Raw genomic sequence first — 24,124 nt, forward strand, 5'->3', positions numbered from 1 at the left:
ACCCCCATACTGCAACACATTTCACCCCCCCCACCCACGTTTCAACACTGCTTTTCAGGCAGCAGATAGTCAACACACTGAAAGACACCATGCATGTTCCTCTGCTTGCAGTTTGTTTAATGAAAGAGTGTCTCTCAGAGGGGTGAGGGGGTTTTTTCCTCTACATAAGCAGTTACCTATACTCTACTTAGTACAATTCAAATCAATCTAATAAACCCAAAAGACTGCAATTTAAATCAAACGACTCCCATGCACTGGCATCATCGTTCTGACATGCAACAAGCAGGACACGATCACATCTTTTCACTGTTTCCATTGTTAAAGGTGTTCGAAATGAACATGCACTCATGAGAGAACACATTGTAGGCTATTCATTTCACAACCAGTCCAAACTGCATGACCTGTTCTGGGCGTGTGCACCACCACCTCTCTACACACTGACACTTCTCAGTTACATCTAACAGCCCTACATGTGTGGTGCACCTCCTGAAGCGTGTCAGAGGAAGGGATGATATCTTAGTTTTTGGCAAACCCGTTATTTTCATTCAGCTTGTGAACTCTGAACAAATCTACCACTTATTATGGTGCGGTTGCTCCTGGCCGTCCAAACATAACTGAGCATGTGCGGTGCACAAAGGGCCTGTTTGAATCCCGGTTAGGGCGCTAGGCTTCTGCTAGAGAGGACGAATCGTTCGCAATTCATGTCCTTAGAAGAGTTCACGCGCACATTAGCCAACAATCAGAGTTGAAACTTAGATCCTGACAAGTTATTAGATTCTAAGAGGGAGACTGAGAAGCTGAAAATGTCTTCAAGATTGTAACTATCATGTGCAAAATCTTTGCTTTTCATTTCTAACCTTATTCAAATAGGAACCTCTACTCTTCTACGAATCTTATTTCTCCATGCAACCGAGCTGTTTTTACATTAAGTGGACCAAACCTGACTTCATGGCTTATCAAAATCACTTTCCTACAACTTTACATTCAGCCATCTTGTCTTATATTAAATCGTATCCACTGATCCAACATGTTCAGCCCAGTGTCCTCCTCTCTTGCTGCAGGCAGGGTCGCTCCTCTCCCTGCAGAGCTCGCCCCGGTGTCACCACCCCAGTCCTGAACCAGAAACTCATGCCATCAGCTCCTTCCTTTGACAGCGAGTTAATCTTTATCAGAGATGCTAATCTTTAACCTCAAACTCAAAGAAAAGCCCTGACGCCACAAGGAGAGGGAGAGAGAGGGAGGGAGGGAGGAGGAGTGGGTTTGGGGGGTTTTTAGAGGGAGGTGGAGTTGCCCTTTTCTGCTCCTGGGCCATGAAAAGTGCCAAGCTCACCAAGTCTGTCAATGATAACAGGAGGAACAGGGATGGATGTGACTGCTGCTATGTGTGTGTGTGTGTGTGTGTGTGTGTGTGTGTGTGTGTGTGCGTGTGCGTGTGCGTGTGTGTGTGTGTGTGTGTGTGTGTGTGTGCTCAGAGATAGAAATCACCAAAGAAAAAAGGTTTGTATGAGGGAAAGTTTCATTTCTGGCTGATTGAAATGAATCCCAGCTGTATCTGAATATCACATGTAGGCATGTTTTGCTCTGACGACAACATACTGTAGGCGGGGTTTGAGTGTGTGGCGCCTGGCAACAAAGTCAAACTCTCAGATCGCACTAAGAACACTTGTTACACTGCAGCTCAATGCACAGCTCCACCAGATTCTGGTTGTAGGTTTGGGTTGTCCCTCTGGATGACACTGTGTCCAATGACGAGCATATTTTTCAGTTGTTGTTTTTTTCAGTTTGTCAGTGTGTGTATCCAGTTTGTGGATGTTGAATTTCAGCACAATACATCCACTGTGGCAGCCTGTTGGTTAAACAAATCCCTTTCTAGCACTCAGTGATATGTATCCGTGCAGTCATTTGTGGTTTGGCATTGCTTTGAAAATGGATTTTACTAAATTGTTATTATAATAGCTTTGAGGCCTTCTGAACCAACCTGCATCAGTACAACAGGCCTGTATCCGTTTCCTAACAACCTCTTCTGACACAGGGATCATAATAAATAAAGAAAAGAAGCCAGTGATTGTAATACAATCAGGCCGGTTGGCCCCAGCAGCAGATAGGCCTTCTATCAAGCCTGTTAGAGCAGCAGAGAGCGGCTGCATGGAACCCAGCCAGACCTGTCAGCCTTTATACAGTTCGACGTGCTTGCCCCCGCTATTCTACTCTGATCGGTGCTTTGCCCATAGTTTGTCAGTGATGTATGAAAAAATCTATTAAATCACAGCTGTGTTGGAGCTGCTGTGGGTTTTTTTTTTTGTTGCGACTTTAAAGTCTCTATGAGGGGAAGTGAGAGAAAAACCACCAAGGTCAGGAGAGCTTCCAGAGGATGTGTCCGGCTATTACTTGATATGACGAAGCAACTGGTCCCTATCTTTATTTGGCTAGTGGCCCCCCCTGAAATCTTCTTGTAGCTCCTGGTCGAGGTCTCAGTGTTTAATGATTGGCAAACACTTCAAATAATGTTTTTTTAATCTCAGATGATTAGTTTAGAGAGGGTTTTTTTATGCCCCACACATATGAAATAATCAGCTACTACCTCTCATCCCTTAGATTCATTTTGGGGTGTCGGCTGACAGAGAGTTATAATTATAACTATTTATAGTGAGCGTTTTAATTTCAAATGAAAATCAAACATCGTAAACAATTGTGTTAGAAGTGTTTAAAGAAAGTCACATATTTGATGTAAAAAATACTGACTGCTACTACAGATCTGAGGATATACTGTGTAAACAAATGAATTAAATCTGTTTGCTCGCTGGTTAAATCACATTCCTATAAACAAATCCCTATATTGCTGATGGTGGTTCCACAAATCCCTCTCTTAATAAATGGGTTTAAGCTGGCTGAGAAACCCAACAAGATAGTCAAATTAAAGGTGTATTAGGGGTCGTTGAGGAATAAATGGAAATAGTTACACTAAAGATAGGCCAACGTCTATTTATTACCAGTTTGCCTGTTTTTTGCTTAGATCTGGTCAAAGGAATCTGTTATCATAGGACCATTTGTGGATTTGTTTTGCGTTGAAGGAGGAGGTGGGGTGACAATTTGTGGAAAGAGGAGAGAGAGAGAGAGAGGGGAAGAAAGAGGGAGAAGGGAAGAAAGAGGGGGAGAGAGAGAGAGGAGGGCGGCTTCTTGAGTAAGCAATCTTTTCACACTACCATAAATCACGGCGCATCTTCTCTCTTCACACCCAGCCGTCAGGTCCCCCGTTCACCGCGACTCATCCTCGTCCACACACTGCACTCCACCTTGCAAGTACATTTCTTCTTCAATAACGAGAGAGAGAGAGAGAGAGAGAGAGAGAGAGAGAGAGATAGAGAGAGATAGAGAGACCATGGCGCCCCTTTTTCTCTGTTACCTATTCTGAGGCATCTGTCCAGACACACATGCGCGCAAGCACGGGCAACACCCCGGCTGAGACCGCGGTCACACACACAACAGATAATTAATGACATGTCGAGCGTGGGGGGGACGGGGGGGTGACTCGGGAACACACACCGGGACACTGAGCGAGAAGCATCCCGGCAGACCTTACCTGCTCTCTCTCGGCGTGTCTCCCCTCCTGGATCTCCTCCTGCTGTAGTGAGTGAGTGAGTGAGTGAGTGTGTGTGTGTGTGTTTGTTTTTTTTCCTCCCAGGATGCAGTCTGTTTTTTGGGATACGGACTTGGAGTGAAGGCGAGCAAGAGAATCCCCCTCCTTGGATGTTATATTCACCGACAGTTTGTCTGCTTTTGATTATTCCTAACGTTTAGTCGAGTTCAGAAATGGCTCGAAGCCCGCCGACTGTTGCTCTCCGTTATAACGGCGCGTCCATCAGAACGCCTCGATCACGGGACGACAAGCGTTTTTGGAAAGCCCGCTTTGGGGAAGGGGAGAGAGAGAAAAAAAGCCATAAATCTCCAGCCGGCTCCGCCATCAATTTCCCAACAATCAAAGCCTATACACCTACAGCGCACGAGCTGACGGGGACTGCTCGGTCTGGGGGGCTCGCGGTGCTATACTTTACCCTAAAAAAACACACACACCGCGTGCGCGCGCTCGCCCCCTCCCTCCGCCTGCGCTGTAACAACCTCCCCCCGTATAGCAGGCCGCTGCGTGCTCAGGAGGTCGTGTTCTGCTCCTTACCGGCACGGGGGACACTGTTGGGGTCCCGGCGGCGCTTCTCTCCGGTTCTTCTCTCCGGTCTTCTTCAGCTCGCTGGAGGGTCCAAGCCGCCAAAACGCACGCTGCTGCTGGTTCTGTTGCTGTCGTTTAGCCCTCCGCGTTGACCTGTGTAACCCCCGAGAACCTAAATATTCTAGGTCTGTCTCTAAAACAGTCGAACGTCCTCTTGACGCGCATTTTTTCCTCTGAAGACAATCCCAGATGGGCTGGTTCTCCCTGGCTTTGAATGAGGGTATGCGGGGTTCCTGAACCAGGCTTTGGACTGGCAAGAACCTAGGGAGTCGGGCAAGGGTGGGGATCGGAGAGGTGGTGGTGGTGGTGGGGGTGGTTCTGGTTCTTGTTCCTGTCCAATAGGGGAGCGTGGTTGAGGTGCGCACGGTTGGTTGTAGAGCGGATCAGCGTGACCTGCCTGTCCATCCAGCCGGCCAGATGTTGGTTGTTACATGGCGTCAAACTGAGAGCGATCAGAGGAGAGGAAGAGGGGGAGACGGAGGAGGAAGAGCAGACGTTCCGCTGCGATCTGACCTGCAGACCCTGTCCGATCTGGGGGCAGTTTACAGTCATAATTATATTATTTTTATATGATATTCATGAGGTAGGCCCCACGTGAAAGACACGTGGTCAGAATCTGAGCGGAAGCGGACGGAACCAAAGTTGGACATTCAATTAGAAATGTATCACTGAGCGAAATCGACCAAACCGGTTTTTTTTGTGACCAAAATCATGTGACTGAACCCTTTCTCCACGTGACGACAATAAAAAAAAAAACTAAAATACAAATGTGACGGCAACGGGAAAGAACATGACTTTCTAATTTGGAAATGATATCCGGCTGTTGTTTGAAATGATTTGAAATGGCCACATTTTCTCGTGAGACTCGACGATGGGACATTTTTGGACACCGTGCACATGTTGCTGGATTGTAATTCTTTATTATTATTATTATTATTATTATTATTATTGTGTGGTATTGGCCGTTATTCTCAAATACAATTTAGGCGTTAAATGAATCCCAAACAGACGCACCTCTCCCTCCCCTCTCTGTGTGAACCCGTGTTATCTGCCCACGCGTATAGACATGCACACACACACACACACACACACACACACACACACACACACACACACACACACACACACACACATTGAGAGAACGAGCGAGACAAAGCGGGGAAGAGGTCGAAGAAAAGAGAGAGAGAGAAGTTCAATTACACGAAATCCGTTATTTTTACTTTCTCCCCTCCATGATAAAAGAAAGAGAACGTGGGGGGGGGAAAGGGGCTCGTGGAAACATTTCCGGCTCAGCAGTCTCTCTTATCGCTCTCGTGCATGCATGCTCTCGGTTTGAACGGAGGAAGGGAGAGGGTGGGGAAGGGTTGGAGGGGGGGGGAAAAAAAAAAAAAAAGCGCATCTCGCGGGCTCTGGATACGGTTCCAGTCGCTCGTTTTTCACGCGCTTTGAATCACTGCCCCCTCGCTCAGCCGATTATGAATTAGCGCGAGGCTTTTCTTATTGATTGATTTCCGAACGGGTAATCATCTCCGCGCGAGGGAAGAGCCCCGGAAGTACCTGGCAGCATGGAGCACGAGACTGGATATCTGCAGCCTCTGAGAGATAAGGCAATTTGGGGCTATATAGGTGAAATGATATTAGTGATATGTATTGTGATATGAATAGTATTGTTATTTTTTAGCGGATCGATCGTTTCTGTTGTAATAAATCATGGTCTGGAGTATCCCCCCTCGTCGAGGCGGGCTTGGAACACATGTTAACGTGTTTTGGGAACATTATTTTCCCCCACACTTAAATCTCTCTCTCGTTAACGTCCCGCCGCTGCAGATTTATGAGGCCGCGCGCGCTCCTCTGATTTATGTCTGACTGCGCTGGAAGGATATCTGCTCCATTCTCACATTCAACCCGAAATGCTTTCGTTGCTCCCGTGTATTTGTTTTAATTGTTGGAAAAAGCCTGTCTTTGTATAAAACCTTAAAGTTATATTAACTGGTGGCAGGTTGGAGAGAGTTTTATGGATATGGGATATTTAGGATGCTGTTCGTTCGGTGGATATTTGCACAGTTTAAAGGCCTCTTCTGAAGGACTTCTTTACGTGGCTGGAATACTCACATTATTCTGCGTTTTAAAAGTGCACTTAACAAAACACTATTTTTGTTGTTGTTGGGTTTTTAACATTTTTTTGAATTCTTTTTTACATACTTTGACCCCAAAGTAGTCCCCATAGTGCAGGCCAACCCGGGTTTACGTGCTTACATATTTTATATATATATATATATATATATATATATATATATATATATATATATATATATATATATATATATAACAAACACCCCTGCTGGTGTTGTTTTTGTGGCGATGTTATTTTCTGTCTTGTCTGAAAAAGCAAACTTTAAAATTGAGCGGCGGTTTGCGGGATTATAAATCAAAAATAATCTGGTTTAAATATTGAACATATTTATCCCAGTTACCAAAAACGGTGGCTCGGAGCATTATTTTTTTTCTTTTTTCTTGCGTGGAAAAAAAAAAAAGAACAGAGAAGAAGACAATATGGCTGCCAGTCTCAAGCAGCGAGTGGGAAGATTCTCCTTGTCCGCCTGCCTTCGTGCGTGTCCGTCAGACGCGTGGGTCCGCACCGACCTTGTCTTTGACCACATGCAATAAACGGATGTCTCGATCACGGTTGATACAAAAACTCTGATATACTCTTCTGATTCTAGTGTGTTCCAGCCCGAACAATAAAAGCAACACGACACCGAACGCATGGACGATTTAAAACAAAGCTTTCCCCCTGAGCTCAGCAGCTCACACTTTGGCTTAAGACCCTCTCTGTCTCTCATATATACATATATGAATGTATTTGAATGTGCAAGGCGTTTAAGTTTAAACCATAAGAAGCAGCACTTAAATAATAATCATTATAACAATAATAACGAAAATGCGCCGTCCTTCCCTTCACACCAGTCGCTCCAGTTTCAACAGTAACGCTACAACCAGACAGTCTGGTATTACCATACGCAATACAACAAGCTACTAGTCTTATTATAAGGCCAGAAACACATAAAGCTGCCTCCTTTATTCTCCTCATATTACAATGAGCGTGTTTTAACATTGAATTCTAGACTCAAATGTTTGGGGCGTCACAATAAACTACCGACCTGATCTACCTGTATTTTTTATTTTTTTTTAACTTTTTTCCCAATGAGGTAACAAACATGCATTTTCACATCTGGATTATGAATAATAGTCGCCCAACAGCAGCAGCAGCAGCATGCAGAATAGTATTTAGCGAGAGATGCATGGAGGCCTCACAGGAGCCCCCCCCACACCTCCTGCAGCTTGGATAGCAGCAGCAGCAGCTATAATGGATGTCAGACGGGGAGTGCTATCATTTCTCAACGCCGCTTCAAATATTTAAACTATTTCAGCTGGGGTTTTTTGATGTGGGAACTGTCTTGCCTATGGAACAAAAACAGACACTCAACGGCGGACACATGCCCGGAATAAGATAAGATAAAGCGGGCTCCCTTCACCGAGGGGACTATTTTTTATGTGCCGCTGTCTGGAGCTTCTATTAATTTTTAACGTCAAAGGAGTGCTGCTTGCCACTCTTAACTCGTCAACAACTCCCAGCCTGCCTGTGTGTGTGTGTGTGTGTGTGTGTGTGTGTGTGTGTGTGTGTGTGTGTGTGTGTGTGTGTGTGTGTGTGTGTGTGTGTGTGTGTGTGTGTGTGGCGTTTGGAAAATATATTTTCAACGCCTTCCCTGTCGTCCTAATCCGATTTAAGGCCGCGACACACAGAGAAGATATTTAAATATATATGACAATCTCTCTCTCTCTCTCTCTCTGTGTCTCTCTGTGTCTCTCTCCCTCTCTAGCTCTCTGTCTCCGTCCACAGAAATGAGGCGGGATATTGTTTGTGACACGGCGGCGGGCAGCAAGGAATACACGTTCTGCAGTAAAACGCCTCCTCTCCATAGCCACTGCTATTATTATGGGATGGGGAAGCCGCTGTAATTTGGTTACACTAAGGTTTACACTGGTAGCGATGGTCACACACACACACACAGAGGGGTGGGGGTAGAGAGGATGCTGGGACAGTTCAGCATTTGAAATGTAATTGTGAAGTGATATATTCCGGATGCACATCCACCCGACCCCTCACTCCCTCCATCCAGAGAGCAGATGCATTACTACAGTTTTTAGAAATAAAATGAACGTTAATAAAAAAAAATGTCGTGCAAGCTTATTTTGTGTCTGTAAAATGTATCATTTGTTATACACACTGCCCACTGTACTCATTGCATTTTGCACTTTTGAATATTCACAGCCAAAACAAAAACCCCACACGAGCTTCATCCACTACTGTAGTGACTTATGAGGTTAGCCGATAGAATTACGTGCCCCCCCCCACCCCTCCTCAAACCCCCCACAACCATCCCACAACTAGCAATGGGAAGGGCTAAAAAAGAAACAAACGTTGTACCACAATACACTCAAAAAGTCTACATTGAGTCTCGGAATTTCCACAGGAAGAGAAAACGCAGCAGAATGGGATATGAAATGCATGTGAATATAAACAGAGAGCAAAAAAAAATAAAAAATCCAGCATCTCATTTTCCCTCACCACATTTAAAGAGAAGAAGAAGAAGAAGAAGAAGAAGAAGAAGAAGAAGAAGAAGAAGAAGAAGAAGGTCTGATTCACGGTGACATGGTTTGAGCAAAGACAGAGACACTTGAGTGCTGACATGAATAATGGCGCTCAGCTCCATTCCAGCAGGCATCCAAAGAAAACACGCCGAAGAAAAAAAAAAAAAAAAATGTGCATGGAGAGAGAACTTCTAAAAGCAAAAATGAACTCAGAGTGTAGAGTGTTGACACCACCAAGACGCCTCTCAATACAATCAACCAGCAGCAAATGTATATACCCTATTAACTATAACAATAGACGGGTTGCCATGGTGGCAATGCCTACAATAAAGTCGACATGGAATCCAAAACTCAAGTTGAATCTCCCTGGATATCTTCTCTCAGCGCAGAGAGCATTTTACTGATTGTTTTCACACTTTAAACAGCGGCCTGGAGGCTAGTTTGCGTTTGGGAAGACATGGAGCTTGACTTCCTCTGGCTGAGCTACTCACACTTCTTGGCTAGATGGATTAGATTTCCCCCCGGCAGGTTCCCCAGGTTCCCCCCCCCCCATGTTTTTTTCTTTTAATTTTTTATGAGATTTCTTGGCGGCCAGAGGCGTGCCCCGTGCGCCACATTTAAACAAATCTCCCGTTAATTGGTCGCCGCAGTAATTCACGACCCGGAGCTGTACAGCCAGCTACATACTGAGCAGGGGGGAAACACACACACACACACACACACACACACACACACCTGGAGTAATAATCAAGAGTGAGAGAAAAGTGTGTGATGGGTTTGAAGATGTAGAGGAGGAGGAAGAGAGCACGGCGGTGGGAAGCAGAGCCGGATCAGAGAGAGGAGCCCGAGAGGAGATCTCTTCCTCTCTTCTTCTTCTTCTTCTTCCTCGTTCCGGTGTATCATCGGTCCATCGACCGTCATTTTTTTTTTTTTTTTTCCCCACAGCGGAGGGGAAAAAAGCGTGATTTATCGCGGGCGGCACCGTAAACAACAGCGCTCCCTCACAAACACACAATGGCAGCCCCGGCCGCACGCTGACACCCTGCCTCACTATAAATCAAGAGAAGTAGCTTGGCTGGGAGGAAAAAAAAAGAGAGAGAGAGAGAGAGAGAGAGAGAGAGAGAGAGAGAGAGAGAGAGAGGGAGAGGGATGGACGGAGAGCCGGGCGGATAGAGAGAGATGTAGAGGCAGACAGGAGGTGATGGGCGAAAGATGGAGAAGAATAATCCAAGCGCTCCTTAAAACTATAAACAGCCACCGGCTAACATCGCTCTCCCTCTCCTCTCTCTCTCTCTCTCTCTCTCTCTCTCCCTCTCTCCCCGGTTTGCAGGCTGCCTTGCTGCACCGCTCCAAACCTATAAACAATGGCTGATGATGATGGGTGGGGGGGGTGAGATGTGTAAACAACACGACAGCAACATGCACGATGAGAAAACACGGCGAAAGATGGGTCTTTTTTTTTGATGTGAGTGTGTGTGTGTGTGTGTGTGTGGGGGCATATTTACCACGGTGTTAAAATAGCCTATGATTCAGTGGTAAAGGGATGCGGGCGAAGGCGGCGCAGCGGCGTGGAAGATGAGGAGGAAGAAGAAGAAGAAGAAGAAGAAGAAGAAGAAGAAGAAGAAGAAGAAGAAGAAGAAGAAGAAGAAGAAGAAGAAGGAGAAGAAGCGTGGTCTCCCCCCATGCAGTCCACCTTCCCTCCGCAATACTCACGGTGTCCACAGCGACCCGCAAGACGCACGCCCGTCCAAATTTTTGTTTTATTGCAGCCTCCTTCTCTCTTTTCTCTTCTCTCTCTCTCTCTCTGTCGGCGTTTTCTCGGTGTCTCCTCTTCTCCCCCCCCTCTCTCTCTCTCTCTCTCTCTCTCTCTCTCTCTTTCTCTCTCTCTCCCCCTCTCTTCGCTGCTATAGGGGGGCTTGTATTTTTTTTTTTTTTGAGAGGACAGTTGGATTTTCGACGTCAGACACACACACACACACACACACACACACACAGCACACACACACACACACACACACACACACACACACACACACACACACACACACACACACACACACACTGGTCTCACCGTTATATTCCCGACGAATACATATCTATTCTGCAACCCTCTGCATTAATTATTTAATGAATCACGTGACGCGTCCGTCGGGGGTGGGGGTGTGGGGGGGGGGGGGGGTGGTAAGAGGTGGGGGGCGACCAGTGCGGCCTCTCAGCTCGTGGGACCCATCCGGACAAGTGCACGCATGCAGGACTGTAACTTCAAAAAAAAGAAATATTAAAATATTAAAAAAAGAAATAACCTACGCGTGAAGCACCTCTGTTCACCTTTTCCTTTTGCTGCGGGAGTTCCGCGGGCTGTGTGGAGTGTGAGGTGAAGCAGGCCCGTGACAGACGCACAGAGAGGCCCGATAAAAGATGATTGTCACCGACTATGTTCGTTTTTGAGAAAAAAGAAATGACCGGCCGCCATAGAGTCTTCTCCGTTATTCCTCACTGTCAGCTCGCTCTCGGGGTCGCCGTTAGTCGACAGAACAAGGAGGGGGTTCCTCATGCTGTCCCGTCATATTTCACAATGTGTCTGTTTTCTGCTATTTGAAAAAAAAAAAAAAAAGTATTCGATGATGACGGAACAGAGCGCGAGCATATCTTTTTTTTTTTTATATATTTATTTTTTATATATATATATATATATATATATCACTACTGTGCATCACAGCAGGGTTTATTTCTCTTGTTTGGTTTCATAGCGGAGCTCAGCTTAATATCTAACAGACTCAAACTGTTGAATTATTACAAATCCATGTATGCGTGAGTTGGCTGGAAATATGAGAGAAAAATCCCTGAAACTGGCTGAAACTAAGTATTTTATCTTGACAAGGTGGCTAAATTACATTTTTCCCGTGAACAAGTCCCCCCGTCCCCATGCATTTAGAGAAATGGGCATATTTATTAAGAAGGGAGAGTAACGGACAGGTACCATATGAAGAGAGGGACACCGTGGAGGGGAGAGGAGACGGAGACACTGAGACAGACTAGGAGACAAAAACCCCGTCGAGGCCACACCAGCAACAATAGAAAGCTGGGATCCTGTTCAGTGCTCTCTGTGTCCCGGTTTCAGAGCTCGAGCCGCCTCATGGCAGAACAATAGAGTTCGAGACTCTTTAAAAAAAAAAAAAACACCCAGTGTCCATGCCAGGAGGCTAACGGGGCTAAGCTCTCTGCTGGGCGGCCAACAAGAAACACTTCAAGGTCAAACAATGAGAAGTGCACGCGGCTCACTGTGTAAACCAGGTAGGTAGCACGTGCTAAAAAAAAACACAGCCAGTGATTTTAAACAACGCTGTGTTTTTCTGGAGCTTCTGCTATAACTAGTTATTGTATATTTTATGGGATGCCAGAAGAGAAGTGACAAAAAAAAAAGATGTAGAAGATGTGTAACATCAAATGCAATTAGCCACTGAGCCCAGAGCAAAACAGGGTTTTTCCTAAAAAAATATATAATCCACATGACAAAGAAATAAAAAATAATTAGCTAACAGATCTGAGGCTTTTTTCTTTTTTCTTTTTTTTTTTTTAAATCTGTGAAACAGTTGATTTATTTCTCGCTCTCTTTTTTTTTTAAGAGTCCTTTAAAGTTGTATCCCGAGCGCCCGAGATTTTTTTTTTTTTTTACCCACAACAAGATTGAAATCAAACATTTGCGGCGGTGATGATGGCGTCTGTAATGACGGCCATAAATTATAGCAATCACAGTGGGAACACAACAGCAGAAAGATAAGCGGCGGCGGCGGCGGCGGTGGAGACCCGCGCGCCGGCCTGGCAGCAGCACGAGACTCAGCTCTGTAAACTTGGCACAGCCGCGCGCAAAGCTGTTACAAAAAAAAAAAAACATTCCGAGAGCATAAACATCCGAATTATGATGGCTGGGAGTGGTGCGTGTGCGTGTGCGTGTGCGTGTGCGTGTGTAGAGTCAAGCAGAAGGAGATCCTTTTCAACTCTAGTGCCGTAAAGCTGGAGCTCAACCATCACAATCATTCCTGTAGTGATGGGAGACAAAGGAATGTCTTTGCGACATGATGGACTTGGCTATTTATATAAAGATGAAATAATAATACTACTAAATATTATAAATAGTTTGATAATATTCTTAATATACTAATAAGTCATATACTTGCAGATAATTATCAGGATTTTTTTTTTTTTTTTTTTTTTTAACCAAGGCAGTTTGATTCCTTCACGGCATGTCTTGCGGCTTATTAAAACAGTTATTTTAACACTTATTAGTTGGACACAGAGTCCCACCAAAAAAGCCAGTAATTGAAGGTGGTGGTTGTGTGAAGATCTTGGGGGTCTTCTTGGCCCGTGATGGATTAGGACAGGTAGATTCTTCCTCTTCGTTAATGATTAACTGGGCTCTGAATAAAAAGAGAGACACTGAAAATGTCCCTTTGTCAAGATGGAGAATGGCCGTAAAATGAAAGTGTCCGCGGCGTGATTAAGTGGTTTTATATTAGATCACAAGAGACTATATTATGATTATTATTATTGTTATTATTATTATTATTATTATTAAGGCTAGGCTGTTCCGGCAGAGAGGAGGACGACAGAGACAGTAAGAGAGGAGAGAGAGAGAGAGAGAGAGAGAGATTGATTTACCAAAGCCCCGACATCTCGCCTTTCACCGGGGCTCGTAAATCTGTCTCGAAACGGCTGCACGCTCACAAAAAAATATATTCTCCATGCGCGAGGTCTTCCCTCCCAGTGATATTATGGGATCGCACCGGAGACGAACCCCCCCCCCCCCCCCCCCCCCCCCCCCCCGTGTGATGGAACCCCTCATACCGTAGTATTGCTCTATATTTGTTATAGAAATCACAATTAAAAAAAAAAAACAATAGCATTTTAGTAATGGATCTGTGAACGCGCTCATTAACGTTTTATTTATGTGTTAGTATTATTAAGAAGGAAACAGGATCCATAAGTGATATAGGGGGAATCCTATCTAGAACCCGTCCGTCTCTACTTTTATTAGTACATTTAGTGAGTTTTAATAGGCACACGTGACAGGATCAATGGCTTTCGAACAGAGCTCGGGCTGTCTCACCAGTGTTAACTTTATACTGTGTAGACCAGTGACACTGTGTCTATGTGTGGGACATTTTTTACAATGACACTTATAATATTGGGCTTTACAGTTTTATATGAACACATAACACAACTCGGCCACATGTTTTTTTTTTATGTTTTTCTCTTCTTACTGGTGATATAAGCCACAGAGTTAATCGACGATCTTTGATGCTGGCTATGCAAACTCTACATGGGCGGAGATATCTATGAATAATGATGAATCTATGAGAAGATAGGCATAACTGTTTAGTAGAAATATTGCTTACTAAGTGTAGAATATTTTTTGCATGTCCCTCCTTATGTGAAGGGGTTTAAATATATTGAAGGGTTAAGATTATCCAAACAAATGATAATACAAAAGCAAAGTCAGGGTCAAAATGACCGTCTTGAGTGGAAGTTGCTTTTCTCGTCGCTCTACTTTCTAAAAATGTCACACTATAACAGTGGTTGTATTTGCCAAAATCTTCATGTGGTTGCAGGCTTTCTGTCGCAGTGGAGTATATATATATATATATAAATATATATATATATATATATATAGGCTAATATAAGAGCAGTCAGCGCGTCTTTGTCATTAGGATATTGATAAGTAAAAGCTAAGGGGGGTTGTTTAATACTTGGGTATCAATACGTTTAATGCTCCGCCATTAGTCATACGGGCAACAGAAGCCTATTTATCACTCGCATCTAACGGATATGAACGCTGCTGGAACACAACGGTGGAGTCATCACACTTGTCTCCGTCCCCTGAACGCGGCATCGCGGAGACTGGGTGACGCTTGTCCGACTGCAGGGTCCCTTCGCAACAAAAGGGCGACTAAATAAAAAGGCGTTATTTGTTATGACTTATTAATCGATAATATCGTATGCATTAATCAGCAGAATGCTTTAATAGAGCGTTCGAATCCTCCGGGTTGCCAGGTTTCACGTAAAAACAACGACAAAAAGATGATACAATGAGGCGTTTGTTGCTTACAACAGTTAGGAAGTCATTCAAGCTTTTTTTTCTGCTTGAGGTTACTGATGTTTTATGAATGTATTATAGTAAGTAGTAATCATAAATAACACCTATTGACTTTATTGCACTCCAGAACACATTGCCACGGCGTTACGCTCCAGCAGCCATGGCCTAAAAATACATGGCACGCAGGCCCGTGCGTGTGCGCGTGTTGCAGCTTGGCACCCATTATTTGGCTCTCTCCTTTTAATACTTAATACATGTCTACTTCTAAAGGGCTTGCACGCGCTCTCTCCTGCACACATCACACACACACACACACACACACACACACACACACACACACACACACACACACACACACACACACACACACACACACACACACACACACATTATAGTAAAAAGCCTGGCAGCCATATATCTCTCGTGACGACCTCCTCCTGCAGCTCGCGCGCCTGCACCGTGACCTCCCTTCTCCTCGCGCTCTCCAGAATAATAAATTCAACGGGCTCGAGGAGAGAGAGAGAGAGAGAGAGAGAGAGAGAGAGAGAGAGAGAGAGAGAGAGAAAAGGGCGATTTGTCTAGCAATTAGTTAACCACCGCGAGACTCCCCAGGTCAGAGACAGAAGTTGGTGTTTGGGCTGTGGATGTGTTGGTGCGTGTTTCTGCCTGTGATTGAAGCATGTGGACACACACACACACACACACACACACACACACACACACACACACACACACACACACACACACACACACACACACACACACGGAGACATTTGGTAACTGCGTTGTTTTGAAACCCTGATAGCCCGCAGCTTCCGGTGTAAAGCCGCTGTTGAAACATCAGCTCTCAACAGCTGATCCGAAACCCTTCAAAACGGCCTCAGTGACAGCAAAGAGGGTCAGACGTCACGCTTTCACTTCACAGTCATCTAACTGCCACACGCGCAGAAATCTCCCCCATTTAGATGGAGAGACGCAGCAAGTGGGAGGCTTCAGAGGAAAAGAACAAAACCGGTATCAACAGACGGAGGCGGAAAGAGACTTCAAATCACACACACAGAAGAAAAAAAAAAAGTAATATCTACTCTGACTAAATCAGAGCTCAGCGGGAGCAGAAGGACTTTTAATTTAACAAGCGTGTTTTTAATGAACCTGCACGAGCTCAGGGCAGGAATGAGATTTAGTCCGTTCCAGCTTTATTCTGAGCCACTGCGGTTGTCTTACTTTGGTTGTGCTTTGAACGCAACATCTCCTCTTCTATTGCAACATGTTACATCAGTGTTTTTTGGGTTGTTTTTTTTTACTGCAATTAACAGAAACGTGTAAGAAGTCCTCACACCCAAATGACAAAAAAAAAAAAAAAAAAAAAAAAAGAGGCTGTTATTTAGTCTCCGCTTTGTACGTTCCTCCTCCACCACCCAGAACCTTCACACCACCCAGAACCTTCACACCACCCGGAGTGCCACGTTATTTACCAGCAGGACGTTTAAAGGTGTCTGAGCAAACAACCGCCGTCAAGCTGTTCTATTATTTCTGCTTCTGTTCAAAGCACGGAAAGTATTTCAGAATATACACACACAGAAAGGAAAAAATAAATTCAAGGGCAGAAAATACACAGACTTATTATTATTATTATTATTATTATTATTATTATTATTATTATTATTATTATTATTATTATTATTAAGACTTATTAGCAGCTAGTTAGCAACTCCACCCTAGCTTGGTTTGTAAATGAAGAACTATGTGGATTGTGTTGAAAATGTGGCATCAAATGCTTGTTTATTGATTCTTTTATCAAATGTTTGCTGATTTTAAAACATACTTTTGATGAATGTTTGTCTGATTGTACTTTTTTAAATTGAAGAATTTAAGTATTAAGATTATTATTATTTTTAAAAAAATGATGCAATTCATACATTCTAACTTGTATTAAATGGATAGAAATGCAAACATATGAATATAGAAAAAATACTGAGAATCTTAAGACATTGAAACGATTATATTTTGGAGTGGGTACTGACATCATATTGGCAAAAAATATGTTTAACAATCCCCAAGGTGCTATGACCTCTGACCTTTCATCTTCTCTGCTGTTGGCATGTGAAGCTTTTGGAGCATCTCATCTGCTGTAAGTAGACATCTCTAATGTCGCACATGTATTTCAAAAGGTAAAGAAAAAAACACCATCCAACTGAGAGTAATGCAGAGCTGTGTCAGTTAATGCATGTGACTCGCTCCTGCTGTATGTATGTACGAAGAAACAATGTGAAAAATAAAATCCAACTGCTCCCTCATGGAGAAAAACTGCTTCACCACAGCTGTGATGCAGATCCTCCTTCTCCCTTCGGTGAGCTCTAAATCCCAAGAGAAGGAGAGCTTTGAGAGCTTTCTCGAGATGCATAAGGGGCAACTCTACAACTGCAACATGTCAAATATACAGAAGGGACAGCAGTTTAAGGAGACGGTGAGCTAAACAAACAGTCACAGGTCTGATCCAAACAATATCCATTAGTATTCCCACTGAATGTCACAGATGTATATGATGTATAGATTCCCCCATAATTCAGCCTGCTATCTTCGGATGCTGACTAAAATGAAAACATGGACCCATCAGCTGTTATATGTTGCATGTGAAATAGAAAATGAAGGGACATATCCGTATTGGACTAATTAAATGGTAATGAAGGCATGGTGGAACCAAACTGAACAACATTTCCCTATATGCCATTGTGCCCGTGATTAATCAGTACTCCACACACACACACACACACACACACACACACACACACACACACACACACACACACACACACACACACACACACACACACACACACACACACACACACACACAGAGCCCCCTCCAAGCTGCAGGTCAGATTACCAGGCTGGTAAATGACCAGCAGCACATTGCCCGTAAGTAATGGTGGATGCAGCTCACTGAGTTTCTCACAATCAATTCTACAGCAAACAAAACAAAAATCAGCATTCTCTCCTGTGCTATTTGTAATTATTGGCTACTGTGAATCAACTTGTGGTGTCTTGAACTTTACCAAGCATAGTGGGAAATTCTCCTCTGAATAACAGCTAATGAACAGGGTTGGAACAAGCCTGGAAGTTAAAAAAAGAAAATAGCTCAGCAGCTTTTCAGCAAGGCAATCAGGAGGGGGAGGGCTCTGTTTACACTGAGGTCCCAGTCTGTCCAAATACTGTCCACCACCAGGCTGCACATTGACCCTTTCATACCAGATCAGCTTGTATTAGAGAGCTCAAGCCTTAAGATTGAGACAGTACACCACATTTGAAAAAGCTTTGCTTCTAAGGGACAGATTCACCAATACTTGCGACACTGGCAACATTTACAACCCGTATATCTCTGTGCTGGGAGCTCAGTTTTTAGCAGCAGTGAACTGTGTGCTCTTCAACCCACCCCCCCTTAAACAGACAGTCAGCAGTGGCCCGCCGCTGACCCCCTGCCCAGGTTAGCTCACTTGTCTGTCTGGCTGGTTGTGGGAGCGGAGATACGGCCGCCGTGCCCCCTGGGTACAGTGCCCTGAACTCGGGCCTGTTATGACTAAGTGGCCCGGGGGGCCCCCGGAGGTCTGGGAATGTCCGAGGGAGCGGCAAAACTTTGCTAGGAGGTCAAGGGGGACCTGGAGTGGTGGGGGTATGGGTGGTGTGTGTGTGTGTGTGTGTGGTGGGCTGGGGGTCAGCCTCTGGCTTCAGAGCCAGTGGACCTCATCGGTCAGGAGAACGTGTCCCCTGGTTGAACCCTCTTCGGCCGCAGCTTGTCCATCCCGCTGCCCCTGCATGACCATCGATTGAGCTTTTTTTCTCCCCTCCTCTCTCATCCTCTGCCTTCCCTTCGATCCAGGCCGCGTATATGTTTCCCTCATTAGTTTCTCTTACTTCTCCACGCATCGCATCACGCCACTGTCCGCGTCCCCCCTAGAGAGGCCGGGGGCCAGTCCGATTGATTCTTTGAAGGGGTCAAACAGGAGTGAGTGCGCTTCCCGAAGGCCGCTGCTGCTCCCGCTACGTTCATTTGGGGGGGAAAGGCTCGCAGATCGTTTGTTTTCGAGGTAAATTGTTTTGGAGCGCAACCGAGAGAGTATCCATTAACCAGCGCTCCTCCACCTTGTTCTTTTAATTTTTCTTTCTCTCCCTCCCTTCCTCCCCCTGCATCCCTCCCGTATTATTCATATTCCGCCGCACCGCAGTCTCGGTAGCCTTTTTGCACCTGGCTGACAACAAACACACACACACACACACAAACACACACACACACACACACACACACACACACACACACACACACACACACACACACACACACACACACGAGCGCATGCAACAGTATCTCATTAAAAGCTACAGGCCACAGCAACACTTTATAACCAGAGAAACACAGCCAAGACAAAATGCATAATAAGCTCCATGGTGAACCGGGAATCATCCACGCGGGCCACTCTGTCATACATTAGCATTAGAGCTTTCTGAACCACTCGAGCCTGCAACAGGCGACCGCGTGAAGTTTGTTGTCCAACTGCGTCACATAAACCTTTGTGAAGTAAAATACACCATGGGGAAAAAAAAAAAAAAAACAGGTCCATTTACCCAATCCCGTGCGTAAAAGACGCACTATTTCACGCAAAACAACAGATGCGCTTGAGTCTACAAACAGACGCAGAAGTGACACCAGCGCAAAAAACAGTTGCACAAACTCAGGGAGTAAATAGAAGCTTTTCGTTTGTAGTTGTACGCTCCGTGCAAACACACACACATACTTTCACAGACACACACCTTCCAACACAAACACGCATCTCCAAAAGCGCTGAGAATCAAAGCCCTCCAGGGCCATAAATGCCCCCCCTTCGCCTGACCTCGCCAAATGCGCAGGGGGGCAATAAAACCATAAAAACGCCAAACGAGCCATCAGGCAAAAAAAAAAAAAAAAAAAAGAGGAGGAAGGAGAGCCAAAGGACAGAAAACGGGGAGATGAAATGAAGTCCCCAGGCCTCTTACCTTGGATGCCACCACTCTCGTGGACCTCCGGGCCATCTTCTCCTGCGCCTCGAGGGCTCTCTGACTGGTTTGTTGTGACTTTCTTTGGAGGGATTTTCTTCTTTCCAATGAAGAAGAAAAAAACTTTTTTTTTCTTATGGTAGGATACTTGTGGAGTGTAAAAAAAAAAAAAAAAAAAAAAAAGAAGCTTGCTGATGGGTGGGAAGGGGAGGTGTGTGTGTGACTGTTTATGTGTGTGTGTGAGGCAGGGAGGGGGAGGCGGAGGGGGGGGGGGGTGTCTTCCAAGACGTCTTCTTTTTTCATCTCCTCTGTCTGTCTCTCTGTCCCTTGCCCTTTCTCTCTCTCTCTCTCTCTCTCTCTCCTGGCAGAAGGGGTCTTGTGTGTGGCTGCCGAATGACAATAGAGCAGAAGAAGAAGAAGAAGAAGAAGAAGAAGTGTTTAAAGAAGAACAAGTGATTAATGATTTTTTTTTTCCTTCCCGTATAATTCTCGCATTTTTCTTGAGGTGTCGTCCCCCTTCTGTGCTGTCCGGCAAATAATGGCGGTGAACTTTTTAACTGGGGGGGGGGGGGGCACATCCTCACAGAAAAATCTGCTCCCATTCACAGAAGCGGCAGAAGGCCCCGGCTGATAAAAGGGGGCTGAGAAAGAATAAGGATTCTTTGGTGGGGTTTTTTTTTTTATTGTGCGCAGTGTCACCCGGCACGCAAATTCATTTATTTCAACTCGGACTGAAAAAGCGCTCAGGGGCTTTAGGGGTTATTGTGGAGGCATATACGTGTGTGTGTGTGTGTGTGTGTGTGTGTGTGTGTGTGTGTGTGTGTGTGTGTGTGTGTGTGTGTGTGTGTGTGTGTGTGTGTATGTGTGCATATTGGTTAGGGCTGTTTGGATGCTCCAATATGGGACAATTGGTGTATGGCGAAAATTACAGGACACAAATAGGATCTTGTGTGTGTGGAGGAAGGGAATTTTATATATATATATATATATATATATATATATATATAAAGCATAAGGCTGGAGTTAAACAGGCCGTTGTTACTTTGAAGCAGAAACATTTAAACTGAGTTTTGCAGTTGTAAAACAGAGAAGATGTACAGGTTAACCCAAGTGTAAGCCTGTTTACCATTTTTGGCGCAGTGTGATGCGTGTGCACGCTCGAGCGCATCTCTGCTGTACAGTGGGGCAGGAGGGGCGGCGTTTCTGCAGCCTCTCATAAACAGGAAGAAACCAGATAAATGGGCAGAGGGAGTCTCTGTGGCAAGAGGCCCAGGGAGAAATCAACCAACAAGTAATAGGGAATCTTCTCTGGGCCGAGGAATACGAGCGGACCAATTTGGGGGGGGGGGGGGGGGCACACTTTTTTTCTTTTTTTGTTTAAAGTTCATCGAGAGGAATGCTATTTCTCGCCCCCCCCCCCACCCCCACCCCCCCCCTCCCTCCCTCCCCCTCCTCTTGCTCTATATTTTTCGATACCTGCTCTAAGAAAAGAAAATGAAAATTAATACGGGAGCCGCGCCTTACAAAAGAAGCCATTCGTCTTGTTGATTATCTATTTGGTTGTCAGGGTTTGAGCTATGGCGCCGGCCCGCTCCCTTTTTGTAATATACAAAAAAAATAAAACACACATGCGCGCACAGCACCGGTCCAGAAAACACCGATAGGGAAGTGGCTTGGAAAAAAAAAACAGTTGTGCAAAAATTACCACTCATTAAAGCATTAAAAGACCACGAACCGAGAAACTATTTAATGTTTTTTTTTTTTTTTTCTCCAAGGAGGGAGAAGGGGGGAAGGGGGGGGGGGCATGCTCTGTGTCGGGCCGGTGCAAGCGCGTCTGAGCAGCCGTTAAATTAACGGGAGAACGGGAGTGAAACGGAGGGACGGTTTGTGATTTAAAACGAGATTACAGGACGTAATGTACCAAGATCACTCATGGCCGGGACAGATTAATCATCGCAGGCTGCTGATTTCTGGAGACAGGGCTTATGTGCGTTTGTGGGCAAAACCAACAGTGAAATGAAATGAAATTATTTATTGTGTGTGCACGTGGGAGCGTGTTTGTGTGTGTGTATATATATATATATGCTTAAAAGACATCCCTCAGCTTTTAAAACGTGCATGAGAGGAGAGAGGAGGAAGTTTTTTTTTTCTATTATTTTTTCTTTTTTGCTCTCTCAGACCTGCTGTGAAGGCAAAAAAATATTACATGACAAATTATAGAAAAATAAAACCTCTTGACTTAACCAATATTATATGCTGGGAATTTTTGGAAGAATGTGAAGAAATCGGAATTCTAAGAGAGAGGGGAAAAAAAGAGAGAGGAGGATGGAGAAGGATCCTTTTTAGCCATTTATTTAAATTTCTATGAACTATTTACAAATAATAGTAAGGTAGACACTGAGGAGGCATAAGCAGAGAGAGGAGCAACTTACACATCGGAGGAGGTCACACACGTTCAACAATACCATCATCGTTATAATCATCACCATCAATAACGATAGAAACGTGATCTTTGGAATGTAAATAAAATAACATCAATTAAAGAAGAAAAACAACATTTGCAGAATAAAATATGTGAAAACAGAACAGAGAGAGAGGAGGAGGAGAAGCGAGGAGGGGAGAGGAAGTGCGCGCGCATTTAATGTGCGGAGAAAAGACAAAGAGGAAGAAATAGAAGGAAGAAAAATCAACACCATTCAGACATGCAATAAAAAGGCTCCTTGTTTTTCTCAATGTCCCTGGCTGGAACAATCGCTTATAATTAAATTACATTATTTTATTTTTTTAAATCTTCCACATACAATAAATGAATAGCGCTTGTTATTGTATTGCAGGTAATAATAATAATAATTATTATAATAACTCGTCACACAATTTCAAAAATATAAAAAAGCTCGAAAAGCTGTCACTTCATTGAACGAGCTAGAGGAAATAAGATAACCAAAGAAATAAAAAATATATATTTATAGAAGTAGAACTGAGGTAATAGGTAGTACATTGTATCATAGTGCTGCGTTTATAACGTGTTCTGGCGCTACTCGTACCGGGATTTTGGTTTGGATATTGGTGTCCTTTGTTCAGGCAGCTTTATAAACCCTGCTCGGTACGTTTCCTTAATATCTGGATTCACCCTGTCAGTCTGTTTCCCTGTTTACAACATCACGACGTGAACAATCAACGGACCACATGACACGCTCCTTGTCATTCTAAGCAACAACACAAAAAAAAAACGGCACGGAGTACCCGTTTTTACAATCAACACTGAATTCCGAAAAAATAAAATAACTATAATTCAAATTTTTTAAAATAAGCTATATTTTGTCGTCAAACAAAACAGAAATACCAACCGGTTATAGTGATGACAGCGAGGCGGGAGACTGCCTGGTGTCATATCGGGTCACATATATTTTGATGGCGGAGTGCTTATAAGGACGGACAGAGGTGTGTGTGTGTGTGTGTGTGTGTGTGTGTGTGTGTGTGTGTGTGTGTGTGTGTGTGTGTGTGTGTGTGTGTGTGTGTGTGTGTGTGTGTGTGTGTCGCGTGGTGTGATAATACTTCTCCTGACGAAACGAGAGTTCCATTTATTACAAGTGCGTGCGTGAGTGGGAGGGGGGGGGGGGTTGGGGGGGGGTGGTTTAGGGAGGGGGTGGCGGGTAGGGGCGAGGGGTAATGGGCAGAGCCGCGGTTCACCCCTTTTGCTTTGTATCCGCAGAGTAAACATGACAAATGGGGCCCGAGTTTGGCATGATTAAAGATGAAAACGAGGATCCATCTTCACCCAAAAAAAAAAAAAAAAAAAAAAAAAAAAAAAAAAAAAAAAAAAAAAAAAAAAAAAAAAAAAAAAAAAAAACGACGCACGCGGGCACATTATCCTCAGCCTATACCGTCTTATGCTCCGTCACAGAGAGAAAGAGGGAGAGAGAGAGGGAGAGAGAGGAGTATAAAAGACAGACATATAAAAAGCAGGGAGAGACAGAGAGGGAGGAAAAGCACAGAAGCGGCCGCGTCCCATTTCGCTCAGTCTCCTTTCTTCGCCTACTTCTGTTCATATCATTGTTTTTATGAATGGGAATTATCCCACCTCCCCACGTCATAACGCCATGTTATATATAGTGTAACATCAGCAC

The 24,124-nt window shown here is 44.5% G+C and overlaps 1 protein-coding gene across 1 annotated transcript in view; it reads right to left on the reverse strand.

Moving 5' to 3' along the window:
• Positions 1-24,124, reverse strand: part of hoxb3a (homeobox B3a) — a 55,132-nt gene that overhangs the window by 20,438 nt on the left and 10,570 nt on the right.

This window comes from Anoplopoma fimbria, chromosome 11 (assembly GCF_027596085.1).
Source record: "Anoplopoma fimbria isolate UVic2021 breed Golden Eagle Sablefish chromosome 11, Afim_UVic_2022, whole genome shotgun sequence".
Taxonomy (NCBI): Eukaryota; Metazoa; Chordata; class Actinopteri; order Perciformes; family Anoplopomatidae; genus Anoplopoma; species Anoplopoma fimbria.